Raw genomic sequence first — 18928 nt, 5'->3', positions numbered from 1 at the left:
CCCATCTCTCTGGTGGTGGTGGGAAAATGTCTACGTCCGCATACAACCCCTGGAGAACATTCAAGGATTGTGTCTAATACTGAAAGCTAAACGCTGCATCAGTGCTAGAGACACCATTTCTTAAAACTGCACTTCTAACTTTTTTGCTTTGAGGAGCTGGAAATAGCCTTGTAAGTTACCGCTGTAAATTTTATCCATCCAATGATTCTGAATATGCTAACTATAGCTGCTGCTTTTGAGTGATAACAAATGTGTCTTCTAACTTCGTCTGTCCATTTTACTGTGTCTCTGCACTCAGTTTCACTGTCTTCAATGTCTTTTCAGACCCGTTTGTACAGTAACACTTCAAAAGAGTTAATTTCCATTGTCCCTACCTTCTTGCCTTGCTTGCCTAGTAGAGTTCACATAGTGCTTGGAGCTCTAGTGACATTCACATTTAGGGGGGTGTGTGTGGGGGGGGGGGGGGGGAGGGTGAATACCTTTCACTTGTTTCAATACCTTGCCCATTTTTCTAAGAGACTTGCTTTGAATTGGTTCATTACAAGCTGTGGCACTGTAGAACTTTTCCATCTTCAGGACTCTCTTCTACCCATTGCTTGGGGGAGTGGCATTGCAGTCCTAGGACTGCATGCAGCCTTAGCACAAAGTCACAGCTGTATGAATGATGACAGAAGGGAAGAGAAACTGGCTCTTATCCCCTCTCCCTCCTCATATCCATTTGTCATGGTCAGGAGCAGATGGAGAGGCAAAGGTGGTGACAGTGTGTTAATGGACTTTTACAACATGTAGTGGCCATTCATTGAAAGTACTGTAGTAGCTTTTGTGTGTGTTAAATTATTTGTAGCCTGGTGGAAGATGACAAGACAGCATTAGATATGAACGCAAGGAAGTGCTACACAACACCCATCTTCATAGTTGGGCATAGATGCGTTTCCCACCCAGTCTCAATTGCTTGTATCAAATGTACCCGTGGATGTATTTTTAGTGTGACTACTTTGCTCACTTTTTTTTTTTTTTAATTAAAGTGGAAACAGCCCTGTTGATGTAATTCTCCCCTTCAGTCCACTCTCTTCTCTGAGAGAGGATGAAAGCCAGCACTGTGTGACCAGACAGCTTTCTGCAGATGTTTGGTAACCGCTAGTTTAGAGGACCTCTTTCCCCACACAGATCAGAGAACAACCACTTCTTCATCTACCTTTCAACTCCATAATGATGGGCAGCTTTCTCCAGGTATTCAGGACCCAAATGACTTAAGGAGTTCCACAGTCCAGGCCAGGACCATTTGTGATGTAGCCTGTAGAAAGGTCATTCTATTTTGGTTTCAGATCTTTGGTCGGGGGTATCCTTACATGCTGGTGTCAGTAGTCTGTGCAGTCTGCTCCACTTTATTCAAATTAGGCACAGCCCTGAACTAGAGCTCCTAAGGTGCCTGTCGCCATGGTGTCTATTAGTCATAGAAAGCAGTCATTCAGCATATTTTTATCTCCACCTCCTTTGTTTTTTCACAGTTGCAGCAGTTTTCCCCCTCCTCAGTCAGGTCTTCTCCCTTAGTCATTTCTCACCACCTACCAACAAATACTGGTTTTGGTAGGTGGGGGGGTACTGGAGAAAATCTTTAGTGAAATGATTTGTCTTTTCCTCTTAAACCTGGTAAGTGTCCCTACAGTTGGGCACTCTGGAATAGATACACTTCCTTGCCTCCAGATCATAACATGTCTTGTTTCAGTTTTTGTATGGCTGTAGTGGTCAAACCACTGGATCAAGTAACATAGCACAGTATGCCAATTCTACAAGCCCTCCTTGCACTTGAATCGGGGTATCTGGGAGAACACGATGCTTGTTGGATGTTGAAAAACTTCTGGTCTGACTCATGTCGCTGCAGTCTGGGAATCTAGAACAGAGCTGTACCTTGCTATTCTGTGATTGCTGTGCTCCCTTTCTTGGCTAATGGAGAGAGAAATCTATCTTTTCAGGGGTCAGTGCTTGAGTTCCTGCTTTACAATTGATTGACCTAAACTGTGACTCATATTCAGGTAGCATTCTTACAATGTCAACATTGTAAATAGGATAATAGATCTGACTTGGCCCACTGGTGAAGAATGGGTGTTTTGAGCAGCCTTTGGCATTGTTGTGAGGAAGCGGGTGGGCTGGCTCTCTTCCTCCTCCTCCTCTGCAAATCCACATACTGTATTCTCTTCTCCCCACTTCCCCAAGAGGTGAGGCTGGGAAGGGAACAGAAAGAACAAGATCATGCTGTGTGCTTGTCTAAAACAAGCTACTTAAGCTGACACGATTCATCTGTTTCTGCTTTTGTGCATAGGCGCTGCCTGCTGCAATTGTTTTTTCCCTGACCTCTGGGTGGGGAAGAGATCAATATTGTGATTATCCAGAGTGCCGAAGCAATAGTGGTGTCATGCTTCACTTGTGGGCATGTAGCGGAGGAAGGATTGAGACGCAAGCTCTCATACACGCTGCCAACCTCCCACCTCATTAGGTTTTCGTGTTGCTGTGCAGCTGTGAAATTCATCAGCCAATCAGCAGCACAGCATCAAGGCAGTATGGCCCACTGAATAACTCTCTGCCTAGTTTTCAGTCTGAAGCATTTAACTTACAGTAGAACCTCAAAGATGCAAACACCAGAGTTACGGACTGACAGTGAAACTGGAAGTAACCAATCAGGCAGCAGCAGGTGTCTGGGGAGGGAGAGAAAGCAAATACTTTACTGTGCCTGTATTGCATTTTAAAGGTAGGCACATCTGGGTAGCCTGTCCCCACCCCCACACGCAGGGCACCCTCTTACAGGTAGGAGTTGAAGATGCTGAGATTTGCAGGCAGGAGCAGCACTGGGATCCACGCTGCTTTCCTGTAAGCCATAGGTGCTGTTTTTACACTTACACACGCAGACATCTACCCACCCCCAGTTGGGAAGGGGACGAACTTGCCCTACCTGGGAAGGGAGCTGCCTCCGGAACCTGGCCCTGGTGGACTGCTGGAGCCGGAGCTGCATTTTGTTCAGAGTTACGAATGCTTCAGACAACCTCCATTCCCGAGGTGTCCTTAACTCTGAGATTCTGCTGTATTTGCTACCCTTTTCCCTGTGGGAGGAGGGGAGTAAGAATAATAGATCTACACAACTGAGTCCATATACAAGCCTGAGGGAGAGACTCAATAGCAGAAAGAAGTCTTCTGCAGTCAAGGCAGAAACCATGTCAACCACAGTTCTCTGGACAATTGCCCCACTGATATTTGGGCTTCTTGCATCCCTGTCTGATGGGACCTAGTCTCTCCTGATTCATTGCCGCCATACGCAATCGGAGTTTCATGCAATTCGGTGCAACACGAGGGCTTCTGAAAAATTGCCAGTGTAGCCCTCCGCTGGGCAGAATTCAGGGCACTGCTGTAAGAGGGGAATCTTGTGAAATTTGACATGCGAGACCTGTGCTGCCCTCGGTGTATGACTGTGCCCCAGGCATGTAGTATGCACAGTTCAGACTTCTTAAGAAGCTGTGGCTTTGTGAAATAGAGAGGCACAGCTTGCCCTTGTCTTATGAAATCTGGACACCTGTACCATGTTGGCTTCTTGGAGATTGTGTAGTAATCCTCCTCCTCATATCCACTCATTATACTCCACACCCGAGCATAGCCATTATATGAACAACATACCCTCCTATCTCAATGTCTGTACTTTAACTTGTTAACCTTTTACCCCCAATCGGGGATATTGCAGATTATGTATTCCTTATGCCATCCGATCTTAAACCGAACTTTGCACCCCTTGATAATCTGTATGTTATTCCCTGATAACTGGAAACTTCTACGCTTAAACTCTGTACCGTTCCCTTTTTTTTTTTTTTAACCTCTTAATAAAATTGAAGATTCGGCGTCCATGCAGACTATGGCACTTTACTCAATGCATGTTTTCAAGCTAATTTTCTAATCCCCTTTCCCACTGCATGCATGCTGCTTAGTGCTTTCTCCTCCCTGATTTGCAGAGTTAATGTTGAAGTGCATTCTCCCTATAAGTTTGGTGGTTTTTTTGTTTTCTTCTCTTTTCGCCTCGTCCCCCTCTAGCTTCAGGTTTGCTTGGAAAGAGTTCTGTGCTCCTATGGCTATGTCTGTACATTTCAGAGGCCCATCTCTTAAGCTTAAGTGTTGTACTGCTGCCCTTCCTTTGTGATATGGAATAGAAGTGGGTGGGTGGGAAGAGAAAGGATATGCTTTGTCTCTGCTTGCAAGCCCGCTGCTGTGCGCAGTAAAGTTAAAATCTGACTCTAAATGGCGGGCTAATCACTAGCTTTCTTCACCTTCTGAGCTCCAGGAAGGTTATTGGAACAGCAGTGTCCCAGTCTTCTCTTGTCTCAGCTGTGTTTTAAGAACCATGTCTAAACATGGTTTCAGCTAACCTGCGTTATGACAAAGTTTGACTGGCTGCTGTGGATGGATGTTAAAGTATTTGAAACTTTTTTTAATGGAATTTGGCTCCATTCACACTAGCCTTGTCGGACTGCCTTGTAAACCACTTTAGACAGAGTCACTCTTCAAACACAGCTATGAGGCCAGTGTAGGTGGAGCCGCTAAACAGACGCCAGGAAATCCCTTCCTGTGAAACAGATCTGGAAACTTAGTGCGTGGAAATAGTTGTTCTGAACTATCTATGCAGGAGTGATACCAGTGATGATGTTGTCCTGAGCAGGCTGGAGGCATCCTTGGAGAGTGGCTGGGAGGGTGTTTTTTCTAGTCTACCTGTCATTAAAATGTTTCTGGTTGCTAGCACAAATAACACTGCAGACTAGCTAATGAATTGTTTAGTCTATTTAGTTCACTTCGGGAAGAAACGTGTTCTGTGAGAGAGTCCCAATATCCTGCAGGCTCCCCAGAACTCTGCGTGCAGAGCAGAGGAATTGTGCAATGGGAGGAATACACATGCCTGAAGACTTCCACAAAGCTGGTGGCTATAATATTTAGGCCCATTGGCATTGACCGTTTTTAACTTCACGGGCAGATGAGCTGTAACATAAATTAATAATTTTTTGCTTTGAATGAAAGGATCAACTTCACTTTAAAAAAAAAAGTGGAGGGACTATGGAGAGACACCATCGTTGATGATTAGTCTACAAGCAGATTCTCTTCTCCCCCCCTCCCCCCCCCCCCGCAGCCTTGTGGCACCCTACTTACCCTGCAACTGCTCTCAAGCTGCTGTTTATAGTTTGATCCAGAAGTATATCACTTCAGTGCATATGTATTCTTCCCTTATGAATGATACTTAAAAGCATATGGTCCTCTCTGATTATCTTGACAACTGGACAGAAGAAGCAGCGTGACTCATCATGAGTGGTGACCGCTTGCCAGAATGCTCTTCTCAGGGACATACTGTCTTGACTGCCTCTGGTTGCCGAGAAGATGTCTGCAGTTCTGTGGTGCTAAGTGAAGGAAAGTATCTATTTAAAACTATACAGTAACCCCTCACTTAAAGTCGTCCCAGTTAACGTTGTTTTGTTGCTGATCAATTAGGAACATGCTCGTTTAAAGTTGTGTAATGCTCCCTTCTAATGTCATTTGGCAGCCACCTGCTTTGTCTACTGCTTGCAGGAAGACCAGCCCCTTGCAGCTAGCTGGTGGGGGCTTGGAACCAGAGTGGACCGGCAGCCCTCTATCAGCTCCCCGCTCCCCTAAGTTCCCTGTGCAGCAGCTGCCTGCAGTTCATCTGTGTCCCTCCCCCCCCACTGCCATGTGCTGCTCCTGCCCTCTGCCTTGGAGCTGCTCCCCAAGACTCCTGCTTGCTGTGGGGTTGGGGTAGGGGGGAGTGAAGGAAGAGGGGGGGCTAATGTCAGGGTGTCTCCCTCCCCCTGCACACCACTTACCCCATCTTCCATAGAGCACAGGGGACATACCAGGGAGCTTGCAGCAGCTGCCTATCAGCAAGCTGATCTAATTAACAAGGCAGCATACTTAGGGGAAATACACATCTCTCCCTCCATTCCTTCGGGTGGGTGGGTGTGTGGGGAGAGTGCGGGAGGGAGAGGGAGTGTGTGTGTTAACCCTTGAGGGCTCAGCCAAATGCTAGTTCATCATTTAGCAGTAAAGGAAATATCCCACCCTCTGACTCCTCCACCTCAACCAAGCTTCACAATCATCATCATCACTGTGTACCAGTATTAAATTGTTTAAAACTTATACTGTGTGCGTGTTTGGTGGAAAAAAATTTCCCTGGAACCTAACCCCCTCATTTACATTTAATTCTTATGGGGAAATTGGATTCGCTTAACATCGTTTTGCTTAAAGTTGTGTTTTTCAGGAACATAACATTGTAGTTAAGTGAGGAATTACTGTATGTCCCTTTAGTGTAGCTTGCTGGAGGCCCTAGTCCTTTCCAGCAATTGGTGAGGAGCCTGCACCAGGCCTCTCAGCTGTATAGCTTGCTTTGCACAGTCTGTGGTGCTGAGACAAAAGTGGTTAATGAGGCTTCCAGTCTTGTCTTGTCCGTGGTGCAGAAACAGTCTCCAGCTGTGACTGTGGTGGGTCTTGGCTGGCTTTGATAGCTTTGATCTTGCTGCTTCCTGTATGTTACAGGCTCTAAGTGGTAAAGGGTTTTTTGTTTGTTTCTAGATTGGAAGGCTCCTTAATGCTAAGTATCAGTTGCCTTTGTCTTGGAGCTTAGTGTGTAGTGTAGACACATCCTTTTGTGAGCTGTTTTCCTCCCTCTTCTTCACCCCCCCCCCCACTCCCTAAGGGAGAAAGCAGATGGGGAAAAGCTTTTTTCTTTCCTGCACCTAAAGAAGCTTTATCTTTTTGTGCTTCCCCCTTCTCCTCCTCTTCTTCCCTCCCCTCCCTTCCCCCCCCAAAAGCCAGAAGGCAAGGAGAAAAATTCCTTCCTATACAGATACAAATGCTTTTGAAGGGGAAGTTCTGAGGATTTGTGCCCATTTCAAGAGAAGAGTGCTGCACTTGATTGTTACAGATATACTGTGTCTAAATGTCTAATAGCCTGCTACACTGTTCATTCATGCTGGGTCACTTAAATTCCACATAGTCAGTAGACAGATCAGGGGTCTGTATTATCTCTCCTCCCCTCTCCAGTCCTCCCATTCATAGTTTAAAATAACCTAGCATCAGAGAACTATTGCTTTTTCTCTTCTGTTTTCTGTTTAAAACCTGGCATCTTCCTCCAGAGTAGCTACCCTATTAAAGTTGGCCTTAAATAGCGTATATTAAAAGAGGGTCAAGTGGGCTGGCTTGCAGTGGATTTGTGTGTATGTTTCGTCTGTGGAAGGTCACTGATCTGTGGAAGGTCACCCATCAGTGTAGCTAGCAGGTTGCATTTGTGCAGTGTAGGCTGGTAGAACCATTATTTGTATTGGTGGAGTTAACCCCTGTGCGAAACCCATGTTATAGCCCCCCTGTGCAAACAGTAAGTATGCTTGCCTACCCCAAGGGTTTGCGGCCACACCTGTGGCTGGCCATGAAGGATTGCAGTTGGGGCAAATCCCAAGTGTAGACTACTCCTAAACTTTCATTTAAAAAGTCTCCTTGCCCTTTGGTTGCAAAGATCATCCGACAAAATGTGAACCAAGTGTAAACAGTAAGTGATAACCTGAGACAATAGTGAGTGCTATGAATTGCCTGTTCATCTTATGGTGTGTTGGCGCTGCAAGCCTAGTTGTGGGTAACTTTTAAACTCTTAACCAGTATCACTGCTGATAAAATGATTATCCTTAGAGTGCTTTATGAAGATAATCATGATAGACTGTGCAGAACGTGTTATTGTGGGTCTAAGTGGGTAGAGATGGGGAAATAACATTACTCACTTTTTTCTAATTTAATCCCTGAAGACTGTACCGTAAGAGCTGATATAGCAATCTTCTCTATTTTTGAGAAAGATCTTTAATGAACTTGGGGGGTGGGGGGGGTATATTTTGGTACCTTGGTGGTTGCCATTTTGGGGATTGCCTCTTTGATGTGCTAATGCCATGAGAGAATGTTGTTGAATTTATTCCCACATTTCCAACTAAGTTGCCTTTCTACTCAACTAACCTTACTACGTTGGTGTTTGACTCTGAATTCCTTCAAATTACACAAGCCTCATATAAACTGCTTTAATGCTGTGAAAGTTATCCCTGATCAGAGAGTAGACAGCAGTGGACCTCTAGCAGATTTAGATTTAGAAACCTAAAAAGGATGTAAGATGAAATTTCTTCAAATGGTTCCTCACAGCAGTATTGTATGTCGTCATTTCAGAGGTGAAACTTCTTTCTAGAAATGATCTAAGGACCCCATAAACCCCATTGGCACAGCATAGAGCTCACATCCCAGAGGCACATCATATTCCCACACTTCTCTAGCCCTGGACTCTTCCCATTTCCTATCTGTCACGTGAATAAGTTTATGGTGCTCCACCAGCATCTGCTATGCGTTACTTCTGATTCCACTCTGATGGCAAGAATTATAATTCCTTGTGTTAAGTCACAACTTTGAACATACCCAGATGTTTGCTATGTTTTGCAAATAGTAACAGTTGCAGAGAGAAATGAACACCACCTTTTGATGGCATCCTTTTTCCGCTTGTACAAACTTCTGAAAGTCATAGATTCCAAAGCCAGCAGGGATCATTGTGGTGATCTAGTCTGATCTCCTGGACATAGAACATCCCCCCCCCCCCCCAAAAGTAATTCCTGGATCATATAGTTTCAGAAAAACTTCTGATCTTGATATAAAAATTGTCAGTGATGGAGAATCCACCATGACTCTTTGTAAATTGTTCCTGTGGTTAATTGCTCTCATTGTTTAATGTATGCCTTATTTCCAGTCTGAATTTGTCTAGCTTCAACTTTTAGCCATTGGATTGTTTTACATTTCTGCATTAAACTGAAGAGCCTGTTATTAAATATTTGTTCCCCATGTAGATACTTAAATTGTAATGAAGTCACTCCTCCTTAATCTCTTTAGTCCTGCCATATAATGCATGGTTGTAGTCTGCAAAGTGATTGGGTAAAAATAGCACCACTCTGTTTGGCAGATCTGCTCCCTACATGAAATCATCTGCTCAGTTTAGGGGCAAAATATCTTACTGTTTTTTAATTCCCATTAGCCCTACTGAACCATCTGAGCTAGGGAAATGAGCTGGATTCTTTCCCCCCCTGTGCCTAATCAACAGCATTGCTACAGCTGTGCAAAATTGTTTGAAGACAAGGGGTGAGAGATATCACAAAAGGTATGATTTGTCCTGCCAAAGCTTTTTAGGGGAGGTGATGGGAAAGAAGGAAGAGCCCAGCTTGAATCTTGCATAATGAGGTGAGTTTGTAGGACTGGTAACTAGAGTGTCTCTTTTTCCTTGTAAACTGGAACACCATTAATGGTGGCAAACTTCAAAACCCAAAGTGTGATAGTTGGTGGGTTTTTTTTATTATTCTTATTTATTATTGCTCTTCAGAGTAGATCTGCACAACCAAAACTCCTGTTGTGAAGACTATACAGTTTCCGTTACTCTTCTATGGACGCTTTTTCCTTTTGCGTTTGTTACAGGAAGAGATCTATTCAAACCACTTCCCTTTCAGTTTCTCTTGCTAAGCTGCCAAATAGTGAGGTACTCAGTGCTGAGAAATGTTTTTGTTTTTAGGTGGCGATGCCATTAGCAGAGAACACAAGGTATATTGGAAGAACAGTCACACATGCACGCATGTGCGCATGCACTAATTAAATCTGCAAGTGCATGCATATATTTAAGACGCATTGTAAAGTGGCTTCTTTCCATAGCAGAGCTTTTCAAATACTGCATATGGTACTGAATCCTTGAAGATACTCAAAATGCAGCCTAATTGTATTTAAAAGGAAACAAGCTGAGCTGTATTATCTACAGCGGTCACACTTATGGAAAAATATCTTCTTCACTGATGGATTTCCGTTCAGCTAATTTTCCGTGACTGGATAAAGCTTGTTTTGTTTCTGTCCCATACAGATCTGGCTGGCTGCCCTTGCTCCTTCCTTGTTTTTTTGTTTAAGGCTGTCCTCCAGTCCTTCATATTTGACTTCCAGTTAGTGACCTTCACAGGCTGTTTCCATTGGGAAAAATCCATTGACTTTTCCACCTCTGCCGACTTTGGGGAGAGCCCTCTCTTAAAGGACCCATCTATGCTGGGGCTCAGTGAGTAATTTAAACACCGTTCCAGCTAAAGTCATCTTTTAATCATTTGGTTAGCCACTGTGGAGGGGAACACACTGCCGTGATCCTGAATTTGGTCTTGGGGCCCCCACCCTTACCAGTAGGAGGGCAATTTTTATACAGCGTTCCCTGGGAAAGGCATTCTGGGCTGACCAAAGGAGCAGGGATGACTGCAATTATGGAGAGCTGCATCTAGCCATCTCTGCTGGATGCAAGTATGCCATAGTAGAGGGCCCTTGAAGTTATGCAGTGTGGTGCATGCTCAGGTCGAAGAGTGTTTCTAGGAGGATCCCATACTCCATGAAGACAAAAACAGACTCTGCAGGAGGGAGAATAGGTTAACTCTTTTCTAGCCTCCAGTAGTGTCTGGACCGTCCCTTAGGTATTCCTTGTATACCAAGTGCTATATCTACTTCCTTCAGACCTCAGCAGTGCCTGCCCTATAATTGGAATGGCAGGTGGTCTCCCTAATGACACCATTCTGTGTGTAGTGACAGACAGTTAGCGCTTCCAGGGGGGGTGTAGGGAACAATCCTGCATTGGCAGGGGATGGCGTAGACTAGTCTCTGCAATTCACCTTGTCCCTTGCCCCAATATGCATGACATTGCTAACTGGCCAGAAGGGCTGAGTGTTTTCACACTAGTAACTGGGAACACTAATGTCATGAGCCAAACCTCCTCCTTCAGTGAGAGTAGGTGGTAACAACTCCTGGCACACATGGAGATTTATTATTCACTCCTGAACTACTCTCTCTTCTTTTATGTGCGGAGTCCATGGGTCTAGTAGATGCTCAGAGGAGTCTACGAAATTAATAGGTGAAGGGCTGAACCAGTGGCTCGCTCAAAATGAAATTCCATATGTATCTGGATTTGTGTGCGAGCTAAAGCATTGATTTCTTACATCTGGAGTCTTGGCTTCAAATTCTGGCTTTGGTACAGAGCTAGTTCTAGGAACGTGCAGATACTGGATGTGTGTGGTACCTCCTCCCAGTGACCCAAGGGCTGGGGCTGGAACTGGTAGAAATTGAGGTGCCTCTTTTTTTAATTCCCTTTTTAAATGTTTAGACTGAAGAGACTTACAGGCAGGGGGTTGGTTAGTGGGGCAGGAGAGGAGTGGGATTAAGCCACTGACTCCACCCAGAAGTAATTTTTCCTTCCTTTAAGATATTTAAGACTGCTAGTGTTTGGATCATGTGCTTGGATAAAAATGACTTGGTACATTTCTAGTGCTTTATGTACACAACAGGCAGCTTGGCACCACTGAGTCTTGCCATTGAGACATGCAGGCTTGGAATAGCAGAGTTGAACTCCATTAGCAGAGCTGTGTTTGTGGGGAAGTGTTGGCAGTGGAGCTTGCACTACCTGGCTAAAGCCTAGTGCTTGTTTGTCTCTGACTTGTATGGACACTAATACTTTTTCTTTTAACTGGACTAACAGCACTGCTGTCCTTGTTGTGGGTCTCCCTTAGTGCACCCCATAGGTGTCAGGCCTCAGTCTCTCAACTTGCCCACCCTTACACCAAGACTTGGGTTACAGCCCCCTGTGTACCAACCCTGACTTTCAGCACGCCCAGTTGGCATTTAGGCCCTGTGATTGACTTTCCCTGGGAGTTGAGACTAGTGGTTAATAGTCAGGCACCACAAAGCCTTCTCTCACAGTGTTAATATTAACAGCAGGAATACAGCTTTCAGAGATGTGGGTTAAAGGTAACACAGAGACCTAACCACGTGGCTCTTAGCAGCTCCCGGGCTAGATGCCTAGGCCTGCTTAGAGAGAACCTGCCTGCTCTCAGCTCCTATTTCTCCCAGTCTGTGTTCGCTTGTGAGCTCTTTCACTGACACCCTGGGCAGTCTCCCCTACATGCCAAAATTTCCTCCCTCTCTAGAACCTTAGAAAACTTCAAAGGGCTTGTCTACACTTACAGCACTGCAGCGGCCCAGCTACACCACTGCAGCGCTTGGTGAAGATGCTACCTATGCTAACGGGAGAGCATCTCCCATCGGTGTAGTTACTCCACCTCCCTGAGAGGCGATACCTATGTATCTGTCTGTCAGCATAGCGCTGTCTACACCTGGAGCTAGGTCAGTATAACTACATCGCTCAGGGGTGTGGTAAATCAAAAGCTGAGCGATGTAGTTATACCAACATAACCTTTGGGTTGGTCTACACTACCAACTTAAGGGTTTAATGCTCCCTTTGATTGCTCTTCTCAGCATGTCACCTGGTCTGGGCCTGTGAAGTCTCCTCTCCATGGCTATAAAGGGTATTTGCATTTTGCAGGCGTGTTCTTTATCTGGGCCATTGTTTCACCTGTTCTTGGTTTATTTACCTGTCCCTCTTGATCTAACTCCATAGCAAGTAACTCATCATAAACAACCACACAGGAATCTGTACCGTATTAATAAACACACTTTCCTAGTTTATCACAACTGCTTTCCAATTTCTAGTTTGCTGGCAAACTACTTAGTGAGGAGGTTTTGGTTTTTACTTTTTGTTAAAAAGTAGAACTGTCTAAGGAGGTAAAAATTCAAATGGAGGAACCATTGTGGGCCAGGAATAGATGTACTAATCCATTGTGTATTTGCAGTGTCAGAAATGGTATAAACCTGTAGTAGTTGAGGTAGGGAAACTATGAACCATAGACACTAGTGACAGAAGAGACCCATTGGGTCCTCTAGGCTATCCCCTTGCTAGTGAGAGTCCCTTTATCTTAAGTATTGCAGATAACTGCGGGTTGTCCCCAGACAATGTTACCAATCTGGTCTGATCTGTACCTTAGGGAATATGGGAAAGGGGTAGCTTCTGAAGGTGAAGGCCAATTCCCCTGACAATCTTTATCCCAATCCTGCAAAAGTGGAATACAAATAACTGCTTTAACACTGATGCATCTGTTTTGTTAGATTCCTGGAAGGGGATTTGCAAAAGCCCCAGAAAGGAAATCCACCTTTTCAGTGAGAACGCTCATTTGACAAGCTGCCAGTTCTGAGCTAAGCCTCATTTAATAAACATTTTAGTCTGTGGGGACCTGTCAGTAGAAGCTGAATTTGGAAAGAGTCTTATTCTTTCCATAGTGTGTGGAGGTTTTCAGCCGTCATTACAGGGAAACGGGATAAGAGCAACCAATTTAGAGGGACTCCCTACCCCCTTACAGTAAGGAAGTGTTTCCTTGCTGTAAAATGGAGATTAGAGTGTGGTAACAACTGGGGGAAAGAATGGGTTGTACTTTAATTTTAACCCATTGGAACACCAGTATTCCATTGCTGATTAGTATGGCTTGGGTTTGAATTTGCAGTTAAAGAAAATACCAGCTTCATGTTAAATTAATCCTTTGTACTGGGGTGGTTTGGGTTCTTATTAGCTAACATTTGTTTTGTGACTGGGGGTCACTGGAATGAATTCTAGACCTTGCCCCCATTTGACCTGTGGTAATTAAGGGGTCCAACCTTACCTGCATCGCCCTTTGTTGCAGCCCTGGCGTTCTATAAAGATCTGGCAAGACCTCTGACTACTGGAGCCCACGAACCTTTTGTCTCATGTACACAGGCCAAACTGGAATACAGGCCTCCAGTGCTGAATGTATTCATTGTAAAATGGGGGCCGGAGTGACAGGGGGAAGGGCGGTGATGGATGCTTAGTCAAACTCTAACTGCAGTCTCAGGGCTTATCTATGTGCAGACACTCAGGAAAATTAATCTGAATTAATGAAAGCTGCATTTAAAGCGGACTAATTACAATGCATTAAACCTACTAAAGTGAATTAAGATAAACTATCGCATGGTCTGGGGAAGAGCTGGAAGGTCAGCTGCTTCCTTCACATTACCAGCTTTAAGAAACTGTCAGCATTGAAAGGCGATGGGTAGTGTTTGCAGTGGATAGGAGAAATGGGACTCCTACTGGGCTTTTTAATGAGCGAGGTGTGCTGGCCCTCTTTGTACCAGAGGCAAAGGTGGAGGAAATAGCTCTGGGGCTACTTTATATCCTCAGGATGTCGTGTCTCCCTCCCCCGCCCCCCCACACCTTACTGACATCACTCACTGGAATAAATAGATATGAGTGCTCTATTGGCAGTGGACCAGTTTGCTTCATTTGTTCTTCTGGGTGAGCATCTTTCTCTTCCCACACTCCTTTAACCCCCCCCCCCCCCCGCTTTTATTTTATATCTCAAGTTGCTGTGTGTAAATCCGGAAGGAACATTAGTCACAGATTGCAGGGAAAGCTTTCTTCTGGCAAAGGCAAATTATAAAGTAAACTATAAATAGTTCACAGTCCAGCAGTGATTAAACTAACTGTACTGTTGGGATCCTCTCAAACTGTAGACACTTAGTTTAAAATCCATAACTGTCCATTGGACTGAAATAGCTGAATTTTAAGCAGAAGCAATTTTTAGCTCATTGGTGGAAGATGCAACCCACAAGTATATTGCAGCCAAATTCTTATCACTGCGCCTAACTCGGAAAGTCTGCTCATCGGAGTCTTGTCTCTGTAGTTTGGCCTGCACCAAATGTCACCGTAGACTGGATAGCTTCTCACTAACAGTTGTTACACTTCATCCACTGCTGTAATGCAGGTGAAGTGTTCCTGAAGTGTAGAGTAAGTGCGTGTTTTTGGTTTGGGCTTTATGAAAAGTCCAAAATGAAGATCAAGGGCAACTCTCTTGGCTTGGTGTTGAGGCCATATAACTAGCGCTATGTTTTATTGTGGTAGTGAAAATGACTGGCTCACTCATGGATCAATAGGTTGTGATGAGGGAAAGTTAGCTCTTCCAGTAAGTACTTTATGCTGTTGCTTTTCAAGGATATGTGAAGGCTTTTTAGTGTCCTGCTTCAGAAGATTTTAATGAAGCTCCATACTTTACTAAAATGTTTCCTGGGGGATACACCACTATTTTAATCTGTTTACTGGCAAATTGTGTGCTCAAACCAACCTTCCAGACCTCTTCCTCCTATCTGCAGCAGCAATCTTTGAACAAGTTTTGTTTGCTCAGTAAAATTTTTTTTTTTAAGCAAACAAAATCCTGCCCTATAGTGCTGTAAAATCAAAAGTGGGGAACACGTAGCTGCAAACTAAATGGAAATGTTAACCCTTGCACCTGCATCATCCTACCCCCGTTACAAAGCCTTTCAAGGGGAAGGATCTCTTGATTTCAGTATACTCCGTCTATCCATAAAATGATCTTTGGGCACTGGGTTGGCTTTGACTGACTAGATGGGAGCTCTTCTCTTCCAGGCCACAAGTTTAAATTCTGGTTCGAGGAGTAGTGACTGAAAGTTACCATATTGAAGCTGTTTAGTGGCCCAGGTGAGGGCCTCTCAAGCTCTCTTACAGGTAGGATCATCTTAGTTTTTCTCCTATTATCTTGTAGACCTCTTGTCCATATGCTATTACACAGATCGCTTCCCCTCCCATGCATGATGGTCAGATGTCTTTGTGGCTGTAACAACAACTCCTTATATGGAGAAGTTGCTATTTAAGTATTTTGTGTATTTCTAGGGGTTTTATGTTGCAATCTTAGCAGCTAGGAAAAAAGAGAACCAAAACCACTTGACCAGCTATCTCTCTGTGGCCCGCCAATGATCCGTGGATCACAGTTTGGGAACCTCTGGCCTCAGAACAATGAGTTGGTGGTTTCAGCTCTTTCCGAAGGATAGGGGTGCACATCAATAGAACCAGTTACGCTTGGCACGAATTACCTCCCATGTTGATGTGATCTTAGTAGAGGTCAAGAAGTGCACCGTTCTGGAAACTGAACTACCCTCTCTCTTCACAGTGATGGTCCCTTCAACTAGGAATGAAGCACATGGTAGGGTCATGCGGATGATCTTGCAAGTGCCCAGATAGTGCTAGCCATCCACTGAATGGTGGCAATCTGTTGCCCCTGGTACCCTCTCTCTTGCTCTGGGACTTCTCCCTTTCTTGGCGTTGGGATCTGGATACTTGTTGCTCCTGTTTATTTTGTGAATGTGACTATCAACACCAGGAATCTGACTGTCCTAGAGTCAGGCCAGCCTTTAAATAGCAGCAAGCCTGTGGGAAGTACAGCCGGCTGTCCACTCCAGCCTCAAAGGATGGCAGTTCCAGGGTATTGAATCTCTCTGAAACCAGTTTCATTTGGTTGTTTCCATCCTAGCAGTGCTGCACAATCACTGCTTCCGTATGCACTGCTACTGTTTTTTATTTTGAAAGGTTGCTGCTACAGTATAGCTACATCTGCCAATCTGTCTGATACTACTTGGATTTACACTCACATTCAAGGACTGCTCGATTTTTGGCTTCTGCCAGAAGTGTTGCTACAGTGGTAAAATGTTGCTCCTTCAGGCTGTCTCCAGATAAGTATGGTTCCTGCATCATTTGCTATAATGGTTCTGATAGCTTGAGGAATCTGTGCTCTCTCCATGGCAAAAAGCCAAGTGCATAATTTTAAATTTACTTAGAATAATGTGGCCTTGAATAACAGAGTCCCAGATTTAGTGTTGCAGGATAAAGTGACTAAGGGTTTTATCCAGCCTTGCAGTCCCTCTTTAAATACTAGTAGTTTAATCCTGGCAAGCAAGTACTGGCCTGTCTTCAGTTGAAGCTAGTCTTTCACTGCCATCCTGTCTCTGGGTCCTAAATTGTTTTGTTGGAAGGATTAGCAACTCCAGTCTTGTATGATTTCATTTTTTTATGGTGTATGTCCACTAGCTGAAAACAAACCCTTGCTCTCTGACGGGAACACAGAACCTTGGCATGCTCCTAGATACAGACAAGTCCCATTCGGCTGAATAGTTACAGCGAAACAAATTAAAACGTCACTTCACAATCCTGACTTTTTTTGCTTGATTCCAGTCGCTTGTCACCCAATCTTTGGTATGGGGGAGGATGATGTCTCTTCGTGCTGAGCTGCAGCATGAAACCTTCACCACTGAAGAAAGACTACGGTGTGTTAGGAAAGGGATGGATTATTAGTGAGGCTCCTGTTTCAGGCAGTAATGCTTCTCTGAGCGTATCCATTGAAGGGGGAGTTTTTTTGTTTTCTTGTGCAGTTTGCCTGGGACCGTACTTAAGGTGTTGTAAAGGAATCTCCGTATGGCAGGTGCATTTAGTTTAGTACTGTCTGCTGGTAGATGGCAGGCCTTGGGAAGTGGGAATACAGTTGCCCTGTTGAAGACCCCCTCTGTTTAGAAACTCTTAACAGCACACACACCATGTGGTATGATCTAGTGACGGGAATAGAACTCTCTCTTCTGGCCTCCCCACCCCCATTTTGATAGTTTCAGCTATGTGTATGATTCTTGGTATGATCTGATACCTAACAAAACAGCACAGAAAGATGTGTTAATCACCTGTAGTTATTTTCTTCTGGTAAATGCTGTGGATTTATTGTCAAAGCCTTGATGATTATACTATGCTGCCATGTGGGCTACTTGCAATTCAACAGGCAGGCTGTAAACTGATGCAAATCTCATGATGTATGGTTGACAAGTATCAAGTTCTACCAACACTGACACAGGCTTGATTGGAAGTACAGTGAACTGTACAGCTTGCAAGACTTCCCAGGACACTAATGCAGCTGGGGGTAGCTATAAAACAAAAAGGGAGTGGGAAGGAAAATACAAATCTATAAACCCTCTCTCCAAGAGGAGGTTACCTTGGCATTTCATCCATGGTGTAAGAGCCCTTGCTTAAATCCACATTTCATGTAACTGCAACATTGCTCAGCTCAGTTGTCTGACCAGGTAGGAGTTATAGGTTTTTAAATTTAAAAAAAAAAAAAAAAAAAAAAAAATCAAATCTCTCTTGTAATGTAGTGTAGTGTGGGATTGTAGTGAGAGAAGGGGGGAGGGGAGAGAGAGAGAGAGATCAGGAAGATGACATTGATTTAAAAATCCTTTGTTTTGCCCATGCTGGTACAGATCTGTATCTAAACTGCAGTCTATTAGGACTATTGGGTCAGCACTAAATCCTTGGGGCCCCATTCCAGATATTAAAGCCATTTCTAAATTTTATTTGCTTTCTGGGTAGAATTTGGATGTTGGTGACTATTAAATGCAATCAGCTGAAGTCTCTCTTACTACATTAATGTGGAAAAGTGTGGATTTGATGTTAGAATGTTCTGAATGAAGCATTTGTTTTTTGTTAATGAATCTAGTTTCACTGAGATTCTGATGAGAAATTTGGAGTTAACACCGCACTCGTGTTTCTTATTGGGTATCGTTGAAGGAAACCATAGAAATGAATAGAAGTAGTCACACAAACTAGTTCTGATTGTGAGCATTTCAAACGTATTGTATATTCCCATCTCCATTGGTATTATCTAGATAATTGTTTTGTCTCTGTACAGTATGTGGGAGCATATAGGCCCTGCTTGAGCCTCCAAGATATTGCTGCACTGAGGATTGATTTTTAAAAGCAGAGTGTCTCTTTCAAGTGAGGATAATAAATTCCACCCTCTGTTTCAAACCCACTCATGCACTTGGATTTCTAGTCTTAGTGTTGCTCTACCATTTATTTTGGAGGGAGTATTTTATTCGTGAAGATTAAGAGACCTGCAGAAATAGAAACAAACTCTTATACTTGTAGCTGTACAGTTCGACCAGCTGCCCCAGTACTGATCTCTGCTCTGGATTAAAGGCCAAATCTTGACTCATTCATGTGACTTGCAGACTCAGGAAGACAATAGTACATTCATTATTTGTGGCTTACTCCACACATCCGCTTGTGAATGTATCTGTTTATGAAACTAAGCTTATTCATTAAAGTCTTGTGTCCAGGGGAGGATTCTGTGACCCATTC

The 18928-nt window shown here is 44.1% G+C and overlaps 1 protein-coding gene across 3 annotated transcripts in view; it reads left to right on the top strand.

Moving 5' to 3' along the window:
- The window catches only part of TTYH3 (tweety family member 3), a 95574-nt gene that overhangs the window by 31384 nt on the left and 45262 nt on the right, over nt 1–18928 (top strand). The window lies entirely within an intron of this gene.

The sequence above is a fragment of the Chrysemys picta genome, chromosome 10 (genome assembly GCF_011386835.1).
Source record: "Chrysemys picta bellii isolate R12L10 chromosome 10, ASM1138683v2, whole genome shotgun sequence".
NCBI classification, from domain to species: Eukaryota; Metazoa; Chordata; order Testudines; family Emydidae; genus Chrysemys; species Chrysemys picta.
Note: the sequence above shows the minus strand (reverse complement) of the source record. Positions and strands in the feature narration are given on the sequence as shown.